At 34.8% G+C, this 21837-nt stretch overlaps 1 pseudogene; it reads left to right on the forward strand.

Moving 5' to 3' along the window:
• The first annotated feature begins 306 nt into the window (after positions 1-306).
• On the forward strand, positions 307-430 carry LOC116526388 (annotated as a pseudogene).
• The last annotated feature ends 21407 nt before the right edge of the window (positions 431-21837 follow it).

The raw sequence follows: 21837 nt of genomic DNA on the forward strand, positions 1-21837 counted from the left end.
AAATAAATGTAGAAAATTTAAAATAAGAAAACTTTTAAACTTTGATATATTAAAATTATTGTTTAATTCAGAAAAATGAACATAAAATTTCATCCAGTCCTCGAAGTATTTCAGAAAGATTCTGTTTCTATGAAGAACACCTGAAGATACTATGCACCTCTTTTTTTGTTTATTGCATATTTATTTACCAGTTTGGAGTTTCTTTATTTTTAATTTACATTCCTCCATGACAAGCTATTGTGTTTTTCAATGTTTTCAAGTGATTTAACCCTCTTTCTTGTTATGATATTATTTAAGATTGTAATAAAGACTATACTTTCAGGAATCTTTTCTATAGTTTGTTACTAGAGAAGTTTCTCTGAACATGTAGAGCACTGATAAAACAGAACAGAGGCCTCGGAAGTAATGCCACACATCTACAACCATCTGATCTTTGAAAAACCGGACGAAAACAAACAATGGGGAAAGGATTCCCTGTTTAATAAATGGTGTTCGTTAAAGTGGCTAGCCATGTGCAGAAAGCTGTAACTGGACCCTTTCCTTACACCTTATACAAAAACTAATTCCAGATGGATTAAAGATTTAAACATAAGAGCTAACACCACAAAAACCCTAGAAGAAAGCCTAGCCAATACCATTCAGGACATAGGCATGGGCAAGGACTTCATGACTAAAACACCAAAAGCAATGGCAACAAAAGCAATAATAGACAAATGGGATCTAATTAAACTTAAGAGCTTCTGCACATCAAAAGAAACAATCTTTAGAGTGAACTGGTAACCAACAGAATGGGAAAAAAATGTTTGCAAGCTACCCATCTGACAAAGGACTAATATCCAGAATCTACAAAGAACTTAAACAAATTTACAAGAAAAAACAAACCACCCCATCAAAAAGTGGGTGAAAGTATGAACAGACACTTTTCAAAAGAAGACATTTATGTGGTGAACAAACAGATGAAAAACTCATCATCACTGGTCATTAGAGAAAGGCGAATCAAAACCACATTGAACTACCATCTCACACGAGTTAGAATGGCAATCATTAAAAAATCTGGAGACAACAGATGCTGGAGAGGATGTGGAGAAATAGGAACACTTTTACACTGCTGGTGGGAGTGTAAATTAGTTCAACCATTGTGGAAGACAGTATGGCGATTTCTCAAGGACCTAGAAATAGAAATTCCACTTGACCCAGCAATCCCATTGCTGGGTATATACCCAAAAGATTATAAATCATTCGATTATAAAGACACATGCACACATATGTTTATTCCAGCACTGCTTACAACAGCAAAGACTTGAACCAACCCAAAAGCCTATCAGAGATAGACTGGATAAAGAAAATGTGGTACATATATACCATGGAATACTATGCAGCCATAAAAAAAGATGAGTTCATGTCCTTTGCAGGGACATGGGTGAATCTGGAAACCATCTTTCTCAGCAAACTGACACAAGAACAGAAAACCACCGCTTGTTCTCATTCATCAGTGGGTGTTGAAAAATGAGAACATGTGGACACAGGGAGGGAAACATTACACACTGGGGTCTGTTGGGAAGTGGGGGGTTAGGGAAGGGATTGCAGGGGGTGGGAAGATTGGGGAGGGTTAACATTAGGAGAAATACCTAATATAGATGACGGAAGGTTGGAGTCAGCAAACCACCACGGCATGTGTATATCTATGTAACAATCCTGCAAAATTTGCGCTTGTATCCCAGTACTTAAATAAAATTAAAAAAAAAGATTGTAATAATAATTTTGCACACCTGAACTGGGAGAAATAGCATCTGTGCTATACATGAAGAAGACCAGATTAGTGTTTCCCTTGTGATTTGATAGTAAAACAAAGAACAGGGAACAGTAGCCAATATTATGGATGATATTGAGATGGTAAGTGTCACAATGTCTTCCTCTGTCATACTAGTGAAGAACAATTATTTTTGGCAAAACATATGGGCAAAGTCATCTAAAACAATATACAGCAGAGATAAACATACTATGATGTGCTTTCTTGAATAAACAATTATATTAAATTGAAAGAAAGGCAATAATGAAAAGCAATAGTTCTATGTTCTAAACATCTGAGTTATACATCAGTCTCTGTAATGTCTCTAACATAATGATGGCACAGTATCAAAGCTATCACTGATTTAGCTTTTAAAAATTTCAGCCATTTGCTATTACAATCATTTCAAGATGCTTGAAAGATGATATCTGAATAGAATAGATATTAAAGAGAATATTATGCATACAGGTCTTTCATCAGTTAGGAAGGTAGAGTAGAAGAAATTGTTTAGGATAAAACTCATCTAGAATATTGAGTTAATGTGATAGCATTTGCTAGCATATGCATGCCGAAGCATCCTATGCTTTATTCAGAGCACTTGTGAAAACTCCTTATTTTGGTTCATTTCTTTCTCATTTCCTAAATGTGTCTCTTCTAAGCAAAGAGAAATGCCTATGTGGTCTATATCTTTATTCCTCAAGTACTCATTTTGAAAAACATATCATAAAAAAGAGAGAAACATGGGAGGAAAATTTACAATTATGCTTTATATATGAAAATAAAATTTTTACTAACTTAGTTTTCAGTTACAGAGTTGGATATTAAGCACAGCTTAAATGCAAATATGTTTTAATAATTTCTCAATGCTTTAATATATAGGAATTTTACATAGATTTGTATGCAAAGTACATACTTTCAATTCATATTCTATTTTTGAATTACCTTACATTGTGCAAAAATGCACAACACTACTAAATGACAAGAAGTAATAAAAATAACTATAACAAGAAAGAAGATTGGGTTTCATTTCCATTCCAATATACTCAGAAAATATTCTAGATGTATGTGTCTTTTCAATAGATGTGAAACCCAGATATTTTGCAAATTCTTATACTTGCCTGAATTTACCCTCGTTATCTGATCTGCAAATTAAGAAGTAAGCACTGATTTGTAAGGAGTATTTAAAAGTTCATATAGTATTATAGAGTGTTAAAACAGAATAATGTACTTCTTTGAATTATGTTTAAATGATGGCATAAAGAACATAATATGAGGCCTGGCATGGTGGTTCATACCTGTAATCCCAGCATTTTGGGATACTGAGGCAGGTGAATCACCTGAGGTCGGGAGTTCAAGACCAGCCTGGCCAACATGGTGAAACCCCATCTCTACTGAAAATATAAAAATTAGCTTGGTGTGGTGGCACATGCCTGTAACCCTGGCTTCTCGGGAGGCTGAGGAACAAGAATCACTTGAATCTGCGAGGCAGAGGCTGCAATCTGCAGTGAGCCAAGATTGCTCTACTACACTCCAGTCTGGGCAACAGAGTGAGACTCCGTCTCAAAAAGTAAAAAATAATAGTATGATATTGAGTGCTAGTCCTAGGTGGTAAAGCCAAATAAGAGAACACTTTGGCCATTCTAGAGAAATTGAGATAGCCTATGCTTATGATTCAGAAAGTTTAAACTGGATATATAAACATAACATAAAGAAATGGCTTCAGATCATGTAGAAGAGTATTCATTTGTAGCCATTTTTTAATAGTGAAAATTGCCAACATCTAAATTTACACTAATAGAAAGATAAATAAATTTGTTCAAACAAATATTATGTGGCATGTAAAATGAATAAATTTATGCTGTGTAAATGGGAAAAATCTTACTTGGATGAATTATAATAATATAAAGTAGAGTGGTAGGATACCATATGCATACATTTTAAAAACATATATTTATGTGGTTTGCGTTTTAAAATTACTAAATGTAAAGGTATAAAAATATGCCTGCTGATGACAAGCACTAAATTTAAAATAGTAGTTACCTTTGAGGGGAAATTAGAACTGGATTAGAAAAAAATATGTAAGACCTTTCAAATATGTCTACAAGGTATATAGACACAAAGAGAAAGAACTGAGGCAAAAATAGCACGGTTTTGAGACTTGCAAAAGATGAACCGGGGTTATTTAGTTTTTCATTACCTTGTTTTTTCATTGGTTCAGTATTTTATAGACTTTACAATGGCCTTTAAATTTTTTAGAAGTGTGAGATTTTATTTGGAATCAGAGAAATTAGTTTTAGTTCACAGTTAACTGACTATATAAACTTGATAATATCAATTTTTTGTATAGAAAAAGAGGTTAATGATAAGAGTTTTGATGAAGATTGGGCTGATATATGTGAATGTTCTTTATGAACTGGAGACAATGAGTTTAAAATGTTATGCATGTATATAGATTTTTAAGGACAGACTTTGGACCCTGCTGTTTTTTCTAAAGTTCTAGATAGTGACAGAGACATCTTTGCTGTCACAGGAGTGTCACCAAATACAATGCTGTTCAGTCTTTGACTAACTTATAAATGTAAATACATATATCTATTGCAAGTATTACGTTATAGTATAAAAGCATTGGTACAGCTTTGTAGAGAGAGAGGAGTCAGTACTTGCTATAATCGTTTGTTTTTTGCTCTAAAAGTACAGTTTTTATTTAAGTAAACATAAAGTCAATATCTAACATCAGATACTTGGCAGATGGTGGTACTATTGAAAATTGGTGGTGCAATAAATTATCACTGTCTCTTGAATCCTTCCTATATCTCTTTCTATTTTTTAAAGTTTTAAACTTTTCTGTTTTGTGCATTCTATGTCTTTTAAGGCACACTATCAGTTGTATTTAATTATTCTTGGTGTTCTTTCTAGTTCAGTCTTTATTTTAAAGGCTTTTTTTTTTCTTTTATATCTAATTATGTTTGGAATTCATTCATACATTTCTGAGCATTTCCAATACTGATTTGTGTCTTTCCATTAGGGGGGTACATTTTCAATTGTACCACCATTTGCCAAGTAACTCCTGTTAGGTATTGCCTTTATGTTTCATTGGCTAAATGATATAAAAAAAGGAGTTTTAGTAAATTATAAACTATAAGTCCTGAAATTTTGGAAGAAATAAACATAATGTCAGCATTAATTAAGGCAACTGTTATGTAATTTGGGAACTTGAATTCTTATTTCCATTCTATTATTACATAGCTACCAGGCTTTGTGAAAGTTGCTTGACTCTGGCTCTCTATATATTAACCTCTAAAAGGAGGATTGTAAGAGTAAGGGTTGAATTGGGTGTTTTATCTTCCCTAAAATATTTTCTGACTCTAACACTGTAATATTCTATTAAAAGTACAGTGTTCAGATTACAAGAATTGATAATATGCTGTGTTCTGTACTGTTTAAAGTTCAAATTTTATATTCAACTACAAATGTGTCGTTTTTAAGAAAGATTGAAAAATGAGATTGCATTCAAAAGAGAACAATCAACATAGTCTGAAAATATGTCAAATAAATTCAACCCATTACCACAGTGCTTTTTCTTGTGCTTGCCTTGCCCCTCTCTCCCTCTTCCATGGTCGTTTGCCATCCTTTGAGTACGGACGTTGTCTTGACTGGCCGTCAGTATATGCACTGGCAGTTTCCACTGCTGGATAGGGACTGGAGAATGATATATGAGGAGTTTAACAGCGGTCTTTGCTGTCTTTATGGCACTATTGCATCAATTTGCAATATTTGACAATCGTATCTTTCACATTTTTTATTTGCTCTCCTACTAGTATATTTCCTATACTGAATTATGGCAGAAGAATATCTATTTTTTCTGCTTTAAGACATAGTTTAAAGTCTCTCTTCCCAAACCCTAGCTTGAGAAGGCACCAGGCTCCAGGAAAGAGCCAGGGATGAGAACTGCAAGAAAAAACTAGTCTGTTTTACTTACTCCCTGAAACAACCTTCAAGTCCTTTCATAAGAAGCGCTACTCCTTTTCCATGACCTACAACTGTAAAGACAACATGAGTGTCTAAACTGATACTACCCACAAAAACGGCACCCCCTAATCCCATATGACTCCATTCTTATGAGATGAGACAAATTCTTACCATTCCTTTAAGTCCAAATTCATGTTTCTCTCCCAAAGAGAGAGGGCTCCACCTCTTCTTGAATGCTGCTGGATAGAGGCACAGACGGGATCTATTTTATTCATGGGGTGTGAAAATGTTCTTAGCGTTGATCTCAACTTCATTTAGCATACCAACTACTCTTCAATTAAATAAACTGTTTCTATACCATAGATTCTAAGCAGGTCCAGACAGTTCAAAGATCACAATTTTCTCTACAATGTCTTTTTCCCATTGTGAGCTTATTTCATGCACCCTTATTACTGGTGCTGAGTCAAATTTCATCTTCTGCTAAGAGTTGGCTGCCCTGTTGAGGTGGCATTTGGTTCAGTGCTGCAGTGTAGTTTGAATCAGGTGTAGCTGGCTCCTGCTACCATTCAATAATCTCTTATAGCCCCCTTGCTAGGCCTTAATTATATAAAGGTCAGCAGTATATGAGCTAGGATATGCGTTCAGCAGCTTCAGTAGAGGCCAAAATAATAGTAGCTTTTACAAAAGAGAGTGTTATTAATCCCTCACTGAAAAGGTTGACCTGGCAGGTGGTTGAGTGAAGTAGAATGACTCCACAGATCATTTATGTTACTTCTCTGTCACTTTCTTAAATCCTACCTGCTCTGTACCTAAGTCTGTAGCAAGGATGAAATATGAAGTGGGAAGCAAGAAGCTTCTTAGTACACAGCTAAGAAGTGACATGTTTCTTTGTTCACATCTCATGGGCTAGAACTTAGTTACATGGCCATTGCTTGCTGCAAAGGAGGCAGGAAAATATCTTATCATGGACAGCAATATACCCTGTTAAAACTTTATTTATCTTACAAAGTATTTTATTATTAAGAATAAGGAATGACTACTGGGGATATTATTAGTGTTCTTTGCCACTATCTGAAAAAACAAAAAACAAACAAACAAAAAAAGGAATGTGCTCTCACTGTTAGTTGGTCAAGCATACCCAAAGAGCCCCAAAAAAGTTTCATCATTTTTCATTTCAGATTGTAGTCATATAAGCCAAATAGACTCTAGAAAAGTAGGAACGTCATCATAGAATATTTATTTTATTAAATTTAGTCCTGTGCCTCAAGCCACAGAGTATGGGACAGTTCTCTCTGAACTCGTGTTCTTTCTCCCTAAGTGTGTCCTCTGGGACTTTTCTCTTGTTTTCTTCTCTTCCTTGTTTCCCTTCCTCATAACACTCTAAACTGTTAGACACTTTTGCTATTCCTTATCCAAAGTTCCACTTCCTCTTCTGGTTTGTGGCATGACATATTTTATGCTCTCCTATACTCTCCTCCTAAATAACAAGTGGAGTGCTTTGTATTCTGAAAGCAGAAGAGGAGAAAAAATCAGGCACTCATGATTGTTTGTCATTGGCATACTAAGACAAGCAGATCTTTTCACTGCAAAGACTTTCCTTCTAGCCTATCTTTGGTATCTTACTAGTATTATACATAAATATCTTTAACTGACAAATCATAATTGTATGTATTTATAGATACATACAATGTATCTATAAATGTTTTGATATGTATGTACAATGTATAATGATTAAATTATGCTGTTTAACATATCAATCTCCCCATTTATCATTGGAAATTCACTCTCTTAGCAATATTTAAACATACAATACATTACTATTAATTACAGGCACCACACTGTGCCATAGATCTCAAAAACATATTCTTCCAGTCTAACTGAAACTTTGTACTCTTTAAACAGCATCTCCCTATTTCCTCACTTCCCAGTCTCTGGTATCCACCATTCTTCTCACTGTTTCTGAGTTTGATAGGTTTAGCTTCCACAGTACCTTTTTGTGTGAAAAGGCTGCATGTGCTCCAATAGTCTTGAGTTCTTTCAAATGCTCATTTCTATTACATTAGCCTGTATGAGTATGAGCATTCAGAAAGAGAGTGGGGAATTTTTTTTTTTTTTTTTTTTTGAGACGGAGTTTCGCTCTTGTTACCCAGGCTGGAGTGCAATGGCGCGATCTCGGCTCACCGCAGCCTCCGCCTCCTGGGTTCAGGCAATTCTCCCGCCTCAGCCTCCTGAGTAGCTGGGATTACAGGCACGTGCCACCATGCCCAGCTGATTTTTTGTATTTTTAGTAGAGACGGGGTTTCACCATGTTGACCAGGATGGTCTCGATCTCTTGACCTCGTCATCCACCTGCCTCGGCCTTCCAAAGTGCTGGGATTACAGGCGTGAGCCACCGCGCACGGCCGAGAGTGGGGAATTTTAATCTCAGGTCTTCACTAGTCAAATGACTAGTGAAGGAATATTTGTTACCAATTTGTTTCATAAGTCTGCAGCTTAGACTTGAGACTGTCAGACTATACAAGAGTCACCTTATACACTTTTTATTTTTTTTGGATTTTCACCTATTCAATATTTATTACTGTCGCTTGATTATTTCTTTTATTTCTATTTTTTTAATTTTTCTTTTTCTATATCTTTTAAGACACACTATCAGTTGTATTTAATTATTCTTGTGTTCTTCCCAGTTCAGTCTTTATCTTAAAGGTGATTTTTTTTCTTTTATTTCCAATTTCTGGAATTCATTCATACATTTCTGAACATTTCTAAGATTGATTTATGTTTTTCCATTAGCATTAGATCATTTTCTTTGTCTTTTAGTTCATTTTCGAAGATTAGTTTCAGGTTGATTCTCTTTTGTGAGTTTGTCTTTCTGATGTGGGATATTATTCTGTTCTTTATTATCTTTCTTTATATAATATTTTCGTATGGGATTTGACCTAGATTTGTATGTGTTACAAATTATATAAAGTTAATCTTGTCAAACTCCTGAATGAAGTGGGGTTTAGGGAAGCTTTTCTAACTTCTAAGAGCTTTCTTTTTTACTGTTTTTCTATAGTATTTGGAAATAGATTGGTTTGCTTTTTGAGATTTTCTGGCTGTTTTCTTCCTCCACTTGGTTTACACCAGGGATTGATAAACTTTCTGTAAAAGGCCAGATAGTAAATATTTTAGGCTTTGCAGACCATACAGTCTCTGACACAACTACTCAACTGTGCCCATTTACAGCCACAGGAAGCACTTAAATGAATTAGAATAGCTATGTTCTAATAAACATTATTTGAAAAACAAACAACAGGTTAAAATTGGCCCTCAAGCTATAGTTTGTCTACCTCTCTGACTTAGAACAATTTATCCTACAGAAATACAATAAAAGCCAAAAATATAAGGCACACATGTTGTTTAAAATTTTTAATAGTCGTATAGAAATAAATGGAAATAAGATAAAATTAATTTAATAATATATTTTACATAATCCAGTATATTCAAAATACCATCATTTTAACACATAATCAAATATTTTAAAATTATTAACAAGATACTTTGCATTTTTTATTCTAAGTGTTTCATACATAATGTGTATTTTATACTTACAGCACATCTCAATTCAAACAAGTGTCAATTTAAGTGCTCAGTAGTGACTTGGAGCTATTGGCTACTTTACTGGCATCATAGGTCTCGACTTCCCCTTTCCTCAGCTGTACCTCTTGCCCCTATTCCTCTTCATTTTTTATTCCAGCTCTTAAATTTCTCCCCTGGACAGCTGTTTCTAGGTTCTCCCATACTCAAGTCCACTAGGCACCTAGTTTCTTTCTCTGCTTTCTCTTGCACAGACACCTCTATCATGCCTCGTAACTGTTAACTATTGGTCTCCGCCCAACTGATTAAAGTTTGTGAACTATTTTTCTGTCTCATTTCATTGACCTTTCTTCTTTTTTACTTTATTACTCCCTTTGCAATCTTTGCACACCATCTCTTGTTCCTCTCTCTCTTTCTCTCTCTCCTTAGTGTAACCTCTTTAATTCTTGGTAAACAGAAATAAAAAAAGGAATAATATGAACCCTATAAATATTGTAAAGATCACATAAAATTATGTCTGTGAAAGCACTAGGCAAACTCCAAATTGTCAGGTAAATTCAAGAAATAAATAAATTTATGGAACTTGTGGAGGAAAAAAAGGCTACCAGAGAAGAAGGGCTTTCTATACTTTTGGTGTCAGTTTTCTCTTTTATCCCTAAAAGTTTTGTATTTGTGAAAGAAAACACTGATTAAATACAGAATGTTGCAAATTTTATAAGTTCTTGAAGGTGATACTTACATTTTTGTCTCTCTCTTTACACACACACACACACACACGGACTGCAGTAAACGAAACAATAAAAGGGACCCTTTTCTCCAGGGGCAAAGTGAGTAAATAGGCATTATAGTAAATTGGCATTGAAGACAACTGGAAAATTTGACATGATAAGTATTTTCTTGTTCTTACTGATTCGTGACTTTGGTTTTGCAACAATGTAGTATATATATACATGATTCATTTGAAGTATGTCATTAAATTGTTATAACAGTAACTTTAAAAATTAAATTCAGTAAAGTCCTTCCTTTTTCATAAAAAAGTAAAATATTAAACAAAAGAGTGACACAATTCAAAACCATTGGGCATCTATAATGATTAAAATCATTTTATAATTTGTGAAATTTTTATTTTCCTTATTGTAGTTCCTGCTTAATTGTTTGGGGAAGAAAGGAAGAAAATTAATCATATTTCAGCTACGTTCGACTCTTATTTAAAAGGTCCTATGAACAATCCTGGGGACCTAGCCTTCTTATATACGTGGTAAGAGTTTTCAGACAGAATAATCTTCCCCTGAGTTTTTCCACAGTAAGCTAAGGAGACATGACAAAACATGAATCAATGTTCCATCTAACCTCCAGCTTAATAAACTTAATAACTAGTGGGACATGTTTCTGTTCCTAAGACTTTCTAAGGCACAAGTTCACCAGAGGGGTGCACACCATTTTTTTTTTTCCACCTCACTGGGGCTTGATGCATACCATCTTGTCTAAAAGAAAAACCTGTGAATAAATGTTGCACTTCTGTATTGCTTAAGGTGTTTCATAAATGGAACTTGCCTTAAATATAAAACGGGGTTAAAAGACTCGAAGACATTATCTTGGTCAATTTCTAATACAAACTGTTATTGTTGATCTTTATTTTTAAAAAATATAAACAGTATCTTTTCTCTTAAAAAGTTTTTTTTACATAAAAATTGGAACTCAGTTTTAAATTCTTGAGGGAAAAATTACATTTTATGTATTTCTGTAGATATCAGGGTAAGTCAATTGTCAGTCATTGAGAAATTTGAGATGTTGATTCTACTTTTCCAATTTTCAGATTTAATACACGTGGTTATATAGTCAGACTATAGCTAAATGCAAACGTGTTCAAATGGAAGGTATAGTGATGTCAGAGCTAAGGGAATCAAACATAGTAAATATATATAACAGCAGTGTGTATGTTTGAAGGCATTTCAACACATTTAATACCAGAACTCAGATGATATATTACTCATGTCTTTATTATAAAAAGTGATTATGGAGGTAGCATACATACTATGAGATTTGGTAGTTGCCATGGTAACTATATTTTTTACTGAACAGAAGAATAAATAGCTACACACATTTTTTGTCATTATTAAACTGGTAATTTACAGCAGCTTTAAAGATAGTGTGTCTGTTCATTTTAAAAACTACAAATTGGAATATACTCATTTTTATTTTTCTGAGCTAATAAAAGAAAAATTTAAAAACTAATTTGCTTTTTATCTTTTTAATTTCTGTGGTTGTTCTAAGACATTAGGCAAAGCATAATGTTTACAAATTACTTTCTGGTACTTAGTCCTAAGGAGTTGATTTTTAAGGACTTTTTATGCAATATGTTAGGTTACTCAAAAGTAAATTATTTATATAACAAAGGCTTTAATAATGCTTACTGTGTGCCAGATAATTTCCTAAAAACTTTATGAATATGGTATTTATTTAATCTTCATTTATGAAACCTTAATATCTTCCTTGCAATGTGATTCTCTCCAGAGTTGAGGTCAACAGCAATAGCCAAACTTAGTGAAGGAGAGAAAGAAAAACAAAACACTTTCATATCTCTTTTAGAATATCGTCTTCTGTGTCTGCCCAGATAATAAAATATTCAATATGTAGTAGTAGAACATTAAATTTGAGTTTGGGTCCTTTGTAGGGACATGGATGAACCTGGAAACCATCATTCTCAGCAAATTGACAGAAGAACAGAAGATCAAACACCGCATGCTCTCACTCATAGGCGGGTGTTGAACAATGAGAACACATGGACACAGGGAGGGGAGCACTACACACTGGGGTCAGTTGGGGGGAAATAGGGGAGGGACGGTGGGGGGTGGGGAGCTGGGGACAGATAGCAAGGGGAGAAATGCCAGATGTAGGTGATGGGGAGGAAGGCAGCAAATCACACTGCCACGTGTGTTCCTATGCAACAATTTTGCATGTTCTTCACATGTACCCCAAAACCTAAAATGCAATAAAATAAATAAATGGGAAAAAATAAATAAATAATAAATAAATAAATAATAAATAAATAAATTTGAGTAATGTAGAAATGTGTTTGGATAAAGAATAATTTTTTTCCTCTGAAAAACACACTTGTTTTTATCCCTCTTCCCAACTAATTCATCATCCTTCTCAGACCCATTAACTGCATTTTAAATATTTGTACATATCTTTATATCTACACAACTCTTGTTCTCCCTCCTTCATCTTGCTCAAATGTAAAAGTTTATAAAGGTTTTACATACTTTTTCCTGCAATTGGTACTCTTCTAAACTCAGAATTATTTTTATTTGATGATCATTAATCTTTTATTTAATTACTTTTATTTTGAGTTGGTTTGATTTTTAAAATCTTGAAAATATAGAAAAGTTGAAAGGAGAAAGGGTAACCATTGTACCATTACCTAGCAAAAGTGTTGCTGTCTTACTTGTAATTTCATTTTAAATAAATGCTTTTATTTATATACTTTTTATTATACTGTAATAGGATATATCTTGCTTTATTCTGTTAACATTTTGTGACTTAATTTTAGATGTCTCTATAAATATTTTTAATGGCTGCATGATGTATGCCTACCATCATTTGATTGTCCATTTCTTGTGATTGAAAATGTAGGTTTCTTCTAATTCTGTTCCTTTATAAATAATATTGCTTTGGCTGTCTTTACTCCTAGGACTTGTTTTATTTTTCATATTTTTAGTGTAGATTCCCAGAAATAGAATTAAATGACCAAGGCTTCTGAATCCAAGTCCAGAGTTCTTGAGACCTTAAAGTAGTTTTTACAGAAGATTAACTAAAACAAAGAGGAGTATTAGGACAAAAATTTCACCTCAGATTTATGTCTCTTCACCTTCCCCATAGTATGAGTTCTGTATAGAAGGCCCAGAAATAGGAGACAACATAAGGGAATCTCGGACAATTATTGGCTTATTTGGTCCATCCTTTGCCCTATAATACTCAGCTGCAAATAGAAAATCGACTTGAACACAAAATTGCTATGAGCATAAGTAAGATAACTAGTATGAAACTTGCCAAATTACTCTACAATGCATTCGGGGGTTAGGTACGCAGCAGAACTGAGGGAGAAAATAAAGAGTGGAAAGTGAGATTAATAGAGAATGCAAACCCAAGATAAAAACATCAAAATAAACACATGCCATATGTTTCAGAAATCTTCCCAACTACTTTATTTCCATTTTGCATCTTCTTTGTCTCATCTTCTGTCATGTTTACCTTTCTTTTTTTGTTTTCCCCCTTTATACTTTCTAATTAAATTGACTATCTTCATTTTCTTCTGTTTATTTTAATATTCCGTAGTTTTTTAAATAAAACTGAACTTGAGGTGTTAGTATTACAGGGATAAGAGTAACAGAGTAAAAAGAGGCCACTACTGCCAAATTCAGAATTTCTGAAATAGCTATAATTGTTGATTTTTAATGAAATAAAAATATCAACAAATCTATAACCATATTTACTTCTTTAAGTTTCCTTTCATTTTTTAGCTATTATACATGCATTTCTAGATTCTACTTACACATCTTTCCTTTATATAAGTAGCTCCAATATTAGTTACATTTTTTCACAGCTATATTTTATTATTTCAAGCCAAAATTTGTGTAAGAAAATGTCTATGACATAGGCCCTCTCTACCAGCCTAGGTGTGAAATAAAAACAAAAGATAAATGAGCAAACAAGCAATAAAAGGAAAAAGAGAAGAAGAGACAAAAATGCCCTTCCAGTACAAGGTATGGTTCTTTAGCAGATGTTTTGTAGACTGGTGAATTTCAAATTTGACTATCCCAAGATTCCATTATCTTCAGCACAATGTGAATTTCTTCTTTATGACAATAAAAACATAGATTCATCACTACCCACATTGCCATTGAACTACTAACAGATGCAGCCTTCAGAATAGTGGTTGTCAAGTGGGAGGATTTTGTGCCCTAGGAGACCCTTGACAATTTCTGGAGACATATTTTGTTGTCACAACTTGGGTTGGGGGAGGCACTACTGTCATCTAGTGGGTAGAGGCCAGATGTGCTGTAAACAAATGCACAGGACAACTATTTATAACAAGATTGTCCGGTTCTAATGTCAAAGGTACCCAGGATAAGGGATTATGCTTTAAAATAAGGCATTGATCCTATGGCTATAGAAATGTTACAGGATATTGGAAGATATTTGCAAATTTTTTATGGGTGAAATTATTTTTTTTAAATTTACTTATTATACTTCTGGGGTGCATGTGCAGATCGTGCAGGTTTGTTACATAGGTATACATGTGCCATAGTGGTGGTTTGCTGCATCCATCACCCGTCATCTATATTAGGTTATTCTTCTAATGCTATGTCTCCCCAATCCCCCCACCCCCTGCTATTCCTCCCTTAGTCCCCCATCCCCGAGGCCCCAGTGCGTGATGTTCCCCTCCCTATGTCTGTGTGTTTTCATTGCTCAACACCCACTTATGAGTGAGAACATGTGGTGTGTGTTTTTCTGTTCTTGTGTCAGTTTTCTGAGAATTATGGTTTCCAGTTTCATCCATGTCCCTGCAAAGGACATGAACTCATCCTTTCTTATGGCTGCATAATATTCCATGGTGTATATGTGCCACATTTTCTTTATCTAATTTATCATTGATAGGTATTTGGGTTGGTTCCAAGTCTTTGCTATTGTGAACAGTACTGCGATAAACATATGTGTTCATGGTGTGCATGTGTCTTTATAATAGAATAATTTATAATCCTTTGGGTATATACCCAGTAATGGGATTGCTAGGTCAAATGGTATTTCTATTTCTAGATCCTTAAGGATCCACACTGTCTTCCACAATTGTTGAAATAATTTACACTCCCACCAACAGTGTAAAACTGTTCCTATTTCTCCACATCCTCTCCAGCATCTGTTGTCTCCTTATTTTTTAATGATCACCATTCTAACTGGCGTGAGGTGGTATCTCAATGTGGTTTTGATTTGCATTTCTCTAACGACCAGTGATAATGAGCTGTTTTTCACATTTTTGTTGGCTGCATAAATGTCTTCTTTTGAAAAGTGTCTGTTCATATTTTCACTCACTTTTTGATGTAGTTGGTTGTTTTCTCTTGTAAATTTTTTTGACTTCTCCATAGATTCTGGATATTAGCTCTTTGTCAGATGGGTATATTGCAATTTTTTTCCCATTCTGTTGTTTGCCAGTTCACTCTATTGATAGTTTCTTTTGCTGTACAGAAGCTCTTCAGTTTAATTAGATCCCATTTGTCTATTTTGGCTTTTGTGGCCCTTGCTTTTGGTGTTTTAGTCATGAAGTCCTTGCTCATGCCTATGTCCTGAATGATATTGCCTAGGTTTTCTTCTAGAGTTTTTATACTGTTAAGCCTCATGTTTAAATCTTTAATTCATCGGGAGTTAATTTTTTATAAGGTGTAAGGAAGGGATCCAGTTTCAGCTTTCTGCATAAGGCTAGCCTATTTTCCTAACACCATTATTTAAACAGAGAATCCTTTCCCCATTGCTTGTTTTTGTCCAGTTTGTCAATGATCAGGTGGTTGTAGATGTGTGGCCTTCTTTCTGAGGCCTCTATTCTGTTCCATTGGTCTATATCTCTGTTTTGGTACCAGTACCATGCTGTTTTTATTACATTAGTCCTGTAATATAGTTAGGTAGCATGATGCCTCCAACTTTGTTTTTCTTTTCTATTTTTGTTTTTTTTCTTAGAATTGTCTTGGCCATGCAGGCTCTTTTTTGGTTTGTATAAAGTTTAAGGTGTTTTTTTCCAATTCTGTGACGATAGTCATTGGTAGCTCAATGGGGATAGCATTGAATCTATAAATTACTTTGTCAGTATGCCCATTTTCACAATACTGATTCTTCCTAACCATGAGCATGAAACGTTTTTCCATCTGTTTGTGTCCTCTCTTGTTTCCTTGAGCACTGGTTTGTAGTTCTCCTTGTAGAGATCCTTCACATTCCTTGTTTAGTTGTATTCCTAGGTATTTTATTATCTTTGTAGCAATTGTGAATGGGAGTTCACTCATGATTTGGCTCTCTGTTTGTCTATTATTGGTCTGTAGGAATGCTTGCAATTTTTGCACATTGATTTTGTATCCTGACACTTTGCTGAAGTTGCTTATCAACTTAAGGAGATTTTGGGATGAGAAAATGGGGTTTTCTAAATATACAATTATGTCATCTGCAATCAGGAACAATTTGACATCATCTCTTCCTATTCAAATACGCTTTATTTCTTTCTGTCACCTAATGGCCCTAGCCAGAACTTCCAATACTATGTTCAATAGGAATGGGAAGAGAGGGCATCCTTCTCTTGTGCCAGTTTTCAAAGAGAATGCTTCCTTTTTTTGCCCATTCAGTATGATATTGGCTGTGGGTTTGTCATAAATAGCTCTTATTATTTTAAGATACAACCCATTGATACCTAGTTTATTGGGAGTTTTTAGCATAAAGGGCTGTTGAATTTTGTTGAAGGCCTTCTCTTCAACTATTGAAATAATCATGTGGTTTTTTTCTTCGGTTCTGTTTATGTGATGGATTATGTTTACAGATTTGTAAATGCTGAATAAGCCTTACATCCCAAGGATGAAGCCAACTTGATAGTGATGGATAAGTTTTTGATGTGCTGTTGCGTTCAGTTTGCCAATATTTTATTGAAGCTTTTTGAATTAATGTTCATCATGGATATTGGTCTAAAATTTTCTTTTTTAGTTGTTTCTCTGCCAGCTTTTGGTATAAGGATGATGTTGGTCTCATAAAATGAGTTAGGGAGGATTCTCTCTTTTTGTATTGTTTGAAATAGTTTCAGAAGGAATGGTACCAGATCCTCTTTGTATATCTGGTAGAATTTGGCTGTGAACCCATCTGGTCCTGGACTTTTTTTGGTTGGTAGGATATTAATTGCTGCCTCAACTTTAGACCTTGTTATTGGTCTACTCAGGAATTCAACTTCTTCCTGGTTTAGTCTTGGGAGGGTGTAAGTGTCCAGGAATGTATCCATTTCTTCTAGATTTACTGGTTTATGTGCATAAAGGTATTGTAGTAATCTCTGGTCATAGTTTGTATTTCTGTGGAATTGATGGTGATATCCCCTTTATCATTTTTTATTGGATTCATTTGCTCCTCTCTTCTTTTTTATTAGTCTGGCTAGTGGTCTATCTATTTTGTTGATCTTTTCAAAAAACCAGCTCCTGCATTTACTGACTTTTTGAAGAATTTTTTTGTGTCTCTGTCTCCTTCAGGTCTGCTTTGATCTTAGTTATTTCTTGCCTTCTGCCAGCTTTTAAATTTGTTTAACCTTCCTCCTCTAGTTTTTCTAATTGTGATGTTAGGGTGTTGATTTTATATCTTTCCTTGCTTCTCTGGTGGGCATTTAGTGCTATAAATATCCCTCTAGACACTGATTTAAATGTGTCCCAGAGATTCTGGTACATAGTGTCTTTGTTATCATTGGTTTTGAACAACATCTTTATTTCTGCCTTCACTTCATTGTTTATCCAGTAGTGATTCAGAAGCAGGTTATTTAATTTCCATGTAATTGCAAGGTTTTTCATGAGTTTCTTAATCCTGATAATTTGATTGCACTGTGGTCTGAGAGACTGTTATGATTTTTGTTCTTTTGCATTTGCTGAGGAGTGTTTTACTTCCAATTATGTGGTCAATTTTATAATAAATGTGATGTGGTGCTGAGAAGAATATATATTCTGTGATTTTGGGGTGGAGAGTTCTGTAAATGTCTTAGGTCAGCTTGGTCCAGATCTGAGTTCAAGTCCTAGATATCCTTGTGAATTTTCTGTCTTGTGATCTGTCTAGTAGTGACAGTGGGGTGTTAAGTTCTCCCACTATTATTGTGTGGGAGTCTAGGTCTCTTTTTGGTCATTAGGAACTTGCTTTATGTATCTGGGTGCTCCTGTATTGGGTGCATATATATTTAGGGTAGTTAGCTCTTCTTGTTGCATTAATCCCTTTACCATTACCTAATGCCTTTGTCTCTTTTGATCTTTGTCGGTTTAAAGTCTGTTTCATCAGAGACTAGGATTGCAATCCCTACTTTTTCTTATTCTCCATTTGCTTGGTAAATATTCCTCCATCCCTTTATTTTGAGCCTATGTGTGGCTTTGCATGTGAGATGGGTTTCCTGAATATAGCATACTGATGTGTCTTGACATTTTGCTCAATTTGCCATACTGTGTCTTTTGATTGGGAAATTTATCCCATTTACATTTAAGGTTAATGTTGTTATATGTGAATTTGACCCTGCCATTTTGATGCTAGCTGTTTGTTTTGCCCATTAGTTGATGCAGTTTTTTCATAGTGTCAATGGTCTTTACAGTTTGATATATTGTTACAGTGGTTGGTACTGGTTGTTCCTTTCCATGTTTAGTGCTTCCTTCAGGAGCTCTTGCAGGGCAGGCCTGGTGGTGATGAAATCTCTCAGCAGTTGCTTGTTCATAAAAGATTTTATTTCTCCTTCACTTATGAAGCTTAGTTTGGCTGGATATAAAATTCTAGGTTGAAAATTCTTTTCTTTTAGCATGTTGAATATTGGCCCCCACTCTCTTCTTGCTGTAGGGTTTCTGCTAAGAGAGTGACTATGAGTCTGATGGGCTTTCCTTTGTGGGTAACCCAACCTTTCTCTCTGGCTGCTGTTAACATTTTTTTCTTTCATTTCAACCCTGGTGAATCTAATGATTATGTGCCTTGGGGTTGCTCTTCTCAAGGAATACCTTTGTGGTGTTCTCTGTATTTCCTGTATTTGAATGTTGGCCTGCCTTTCTAGGTTGCAAAGTTCTCCTGAATAATGTCCTGAAGACAGTTTTCCAGCTTGGGTTCATTCTGCCTGTCACTTTCAGGTTCACCTATCAAACGTAGACTTGGTCTTTTCACATAAACCCATATTTCTTGGAGGCTTTGTTCATTTCTTTTCACTCTTGTTTCTCTAATCTTGCTTTTTCATTTTATTTCATTAAGTTGATCTTCAATCTCTGATATCCTTTCTTCCACTTGCTCGATTTGGCTATTGAAACCTGTGTATGCTTCACGAAGTTCTCATGCTGTGTTTTTCAGTTCCATCATGTCACTACGTTCTTCTCCATGCTGGTTATTCTCATTATTATTTCATCTAACCTTTTTTAAAGGCTCTTAGTTTTCTTGCATTGGGTGAGAACATACTCCTTTAGCTTGGAGAAGTTTATTATTACCCACTTTCTGAAGCCTGCTTCTGTCAATTCTTCACACTCATTCTCCATCCAGTTTTTTTCCCTTGCTGGTGAAGTGTTGTGATCCCTTGGAGGAGAAGAGGCATTGTGGCTTTTCATGAATCAGCCTTTTTGTGCTAGTTCCTTCCCATCTCCATGGGTTTATCTACCTTTGGTCTTTGAAGTTGGTGACTTTTGGATGGGGTTTCTGAGTGGACATCCTTTTTGTTGATGTTGATGCTATTGCTTTTTGTTTGTTAGTTTTCCTTCTAACAGGCCCCTCTGCTGCAGGTCTGCTGGAGTTTGCTGGAGGTCCACTCTACACCCTGCTTGCCTGGGAATCACCTTCAGGGGCTGCAGAACAGCAAAGATTGCTGCCTGTTCCTTCCTCTGATAGCGTCGTCCCAAAAGGGTTCCTGCCAGATGTCAGCCAGAGCTTTCTTGTAAGATGTGTCTCCCAGTTAGAATACACGGGGGGTTATAAAGCCACTTGAGGAGGCAGCCTATTCCTTAACAGAGCTCAAGCACTGTACTGGGGGATTTGTTGCTACCGTCAGGGCTGCCTGGCAGGAACGTTTAAGTTTGCTGAAGCAGAACCCACAACCGGCCCTTTTCCTAAGTGCTCTGTCCCAGGAAGGTGGAAAATTTTTCTGTTCATGGTAAGTTTATAATACTGGTTTCTAAGACCATAATTGTAAAGTGAAAAAAGTTATTGGAGAGTTGTGAGTTAGGTCTGTATCACCTAACACTTAACATGCTTTACTATCTTTCTCCTGTCACTTGAATGTAAGATTTTAAAGGGTGATGCTTTTTTGTTTTTGTTGTATTTCATTGATGACACATCAGAGGTGCTAAATAAGTATTTACTTTTTAAATAAGTGAATGTCTACATAGGGTTAATTTAACCAGTAATTACAAATTTTTTGCATCTATTTTTCCTTTGATTCTTCTTCCATTGTTCCTTTATTTAAAAAAAAAATTCATAGACTTCTTGGTAGATCAAACAGTTGTTAGAATTCCTGTCCCTATCAACAATATAAGTGTGTATACACATACAGAAATAATTCTATTCAATTTCAGAAATTTCATAATCATTATGAAAATCATCCATAGAGTCCATGGATTCTCAGCATCTTTGGGTCCTAGGTGGAAAACTGTAAAACAAAACAAAAATGCAATAGTCAAACAAATATCCAGCTTCCTCAATGTGATAAACCTGTGAAATAAAAAATGACCCTCACCAAAGTTCATTGACGAGCTCCCCAAGTATCAAATTTTGTAACTATGGAAAAGTGACCACCAAGTTTGAAAATAACTTCTGGAACTGTTGAATAAATTTTATGTTGTGGGTACTGGTCCTACTTCTAAATTCTGAGGTACCTTATATATTGAGAAATACTAATTTTCATTCAATGTCTTTATTGAAAACAAAGAAATATCTTAGTTAAGATATTTTATTAACTCTTTTAATCACTAAGGTTTAACCAGGGTTTCCTTACTTCTAACTTATTTGCAAAGAAAAGGCAAAAAGGCGTGTAATATGTCTGCAGGGGGATTATTTTCTATTGATGGATGTCCGTTGACAGAATCCTCATCATTTCTTGCCAATTTTCTCAAAGAACATTATGACAACTGCTCACAGCAGGCAGAGTCAGACTCCAGAATTGATTTTGGCAATCTGTATTGATCATATTGTTGATGATCTTTAAAACCTCTTGCTGTCCCAGACATGACTTATGTCAAAGAGAACTAACAAATCTATCTGATATTGGTATGTTCATGCCTTTACCAAATCTTGAATTCTGAAAATAAAAGCATAGAAAGTAACTTGTGGTTGTCATCAATATTTAAAAAAATCTCTAGCCAAAATGCATCAACAAGCTAACACAACATTTTACAAAGATGCTATTCCCATTTTACTCAGCTGCGTAATGACTTCAGAGATCCATAAAAGGAAAACAATAGTGGAGCCTGTTATTTCTGAGGTTCTTATTTCACTTTTGTTCTTTGTGCAGGAAACAGAAAAACAGAATTGAGGGCTGCAATAGAGGAAAAGTGAAAGGAAAGGAAAATAAGGAAAGAGGAGGCAAAAAGATAGAATAGGGAATTTTCAACTGCTTGCCAGCTTTCCTAGTAAAATATTTTTTAAAAGATATCAGAAGACTAATAATAGAAAAATGAGAAGTTGAAGCCAAAATGACATTGATGGAAATGAATACATACATATATCTGTATGTGTGTGCATGCGTAAGTATATGCACAAATATAGGTATATTAATG

This window comes from Sapajus apella, unplaced genomic scaffold (assembly GCF_009761245.1).
Source record: "Sapajus apella isolate SASKATOON/1434 unplaced genomic scaffold, GSC_monkey_1.0 scaffold50, whole genome shotgun sequence".
In the NCBI taxonomy this organism is placed as follows: Eukaryota; Metazoa; Chordata; class Mammalia; order Primates; family Cebidae; genus Sapajus; species Sapajus apella.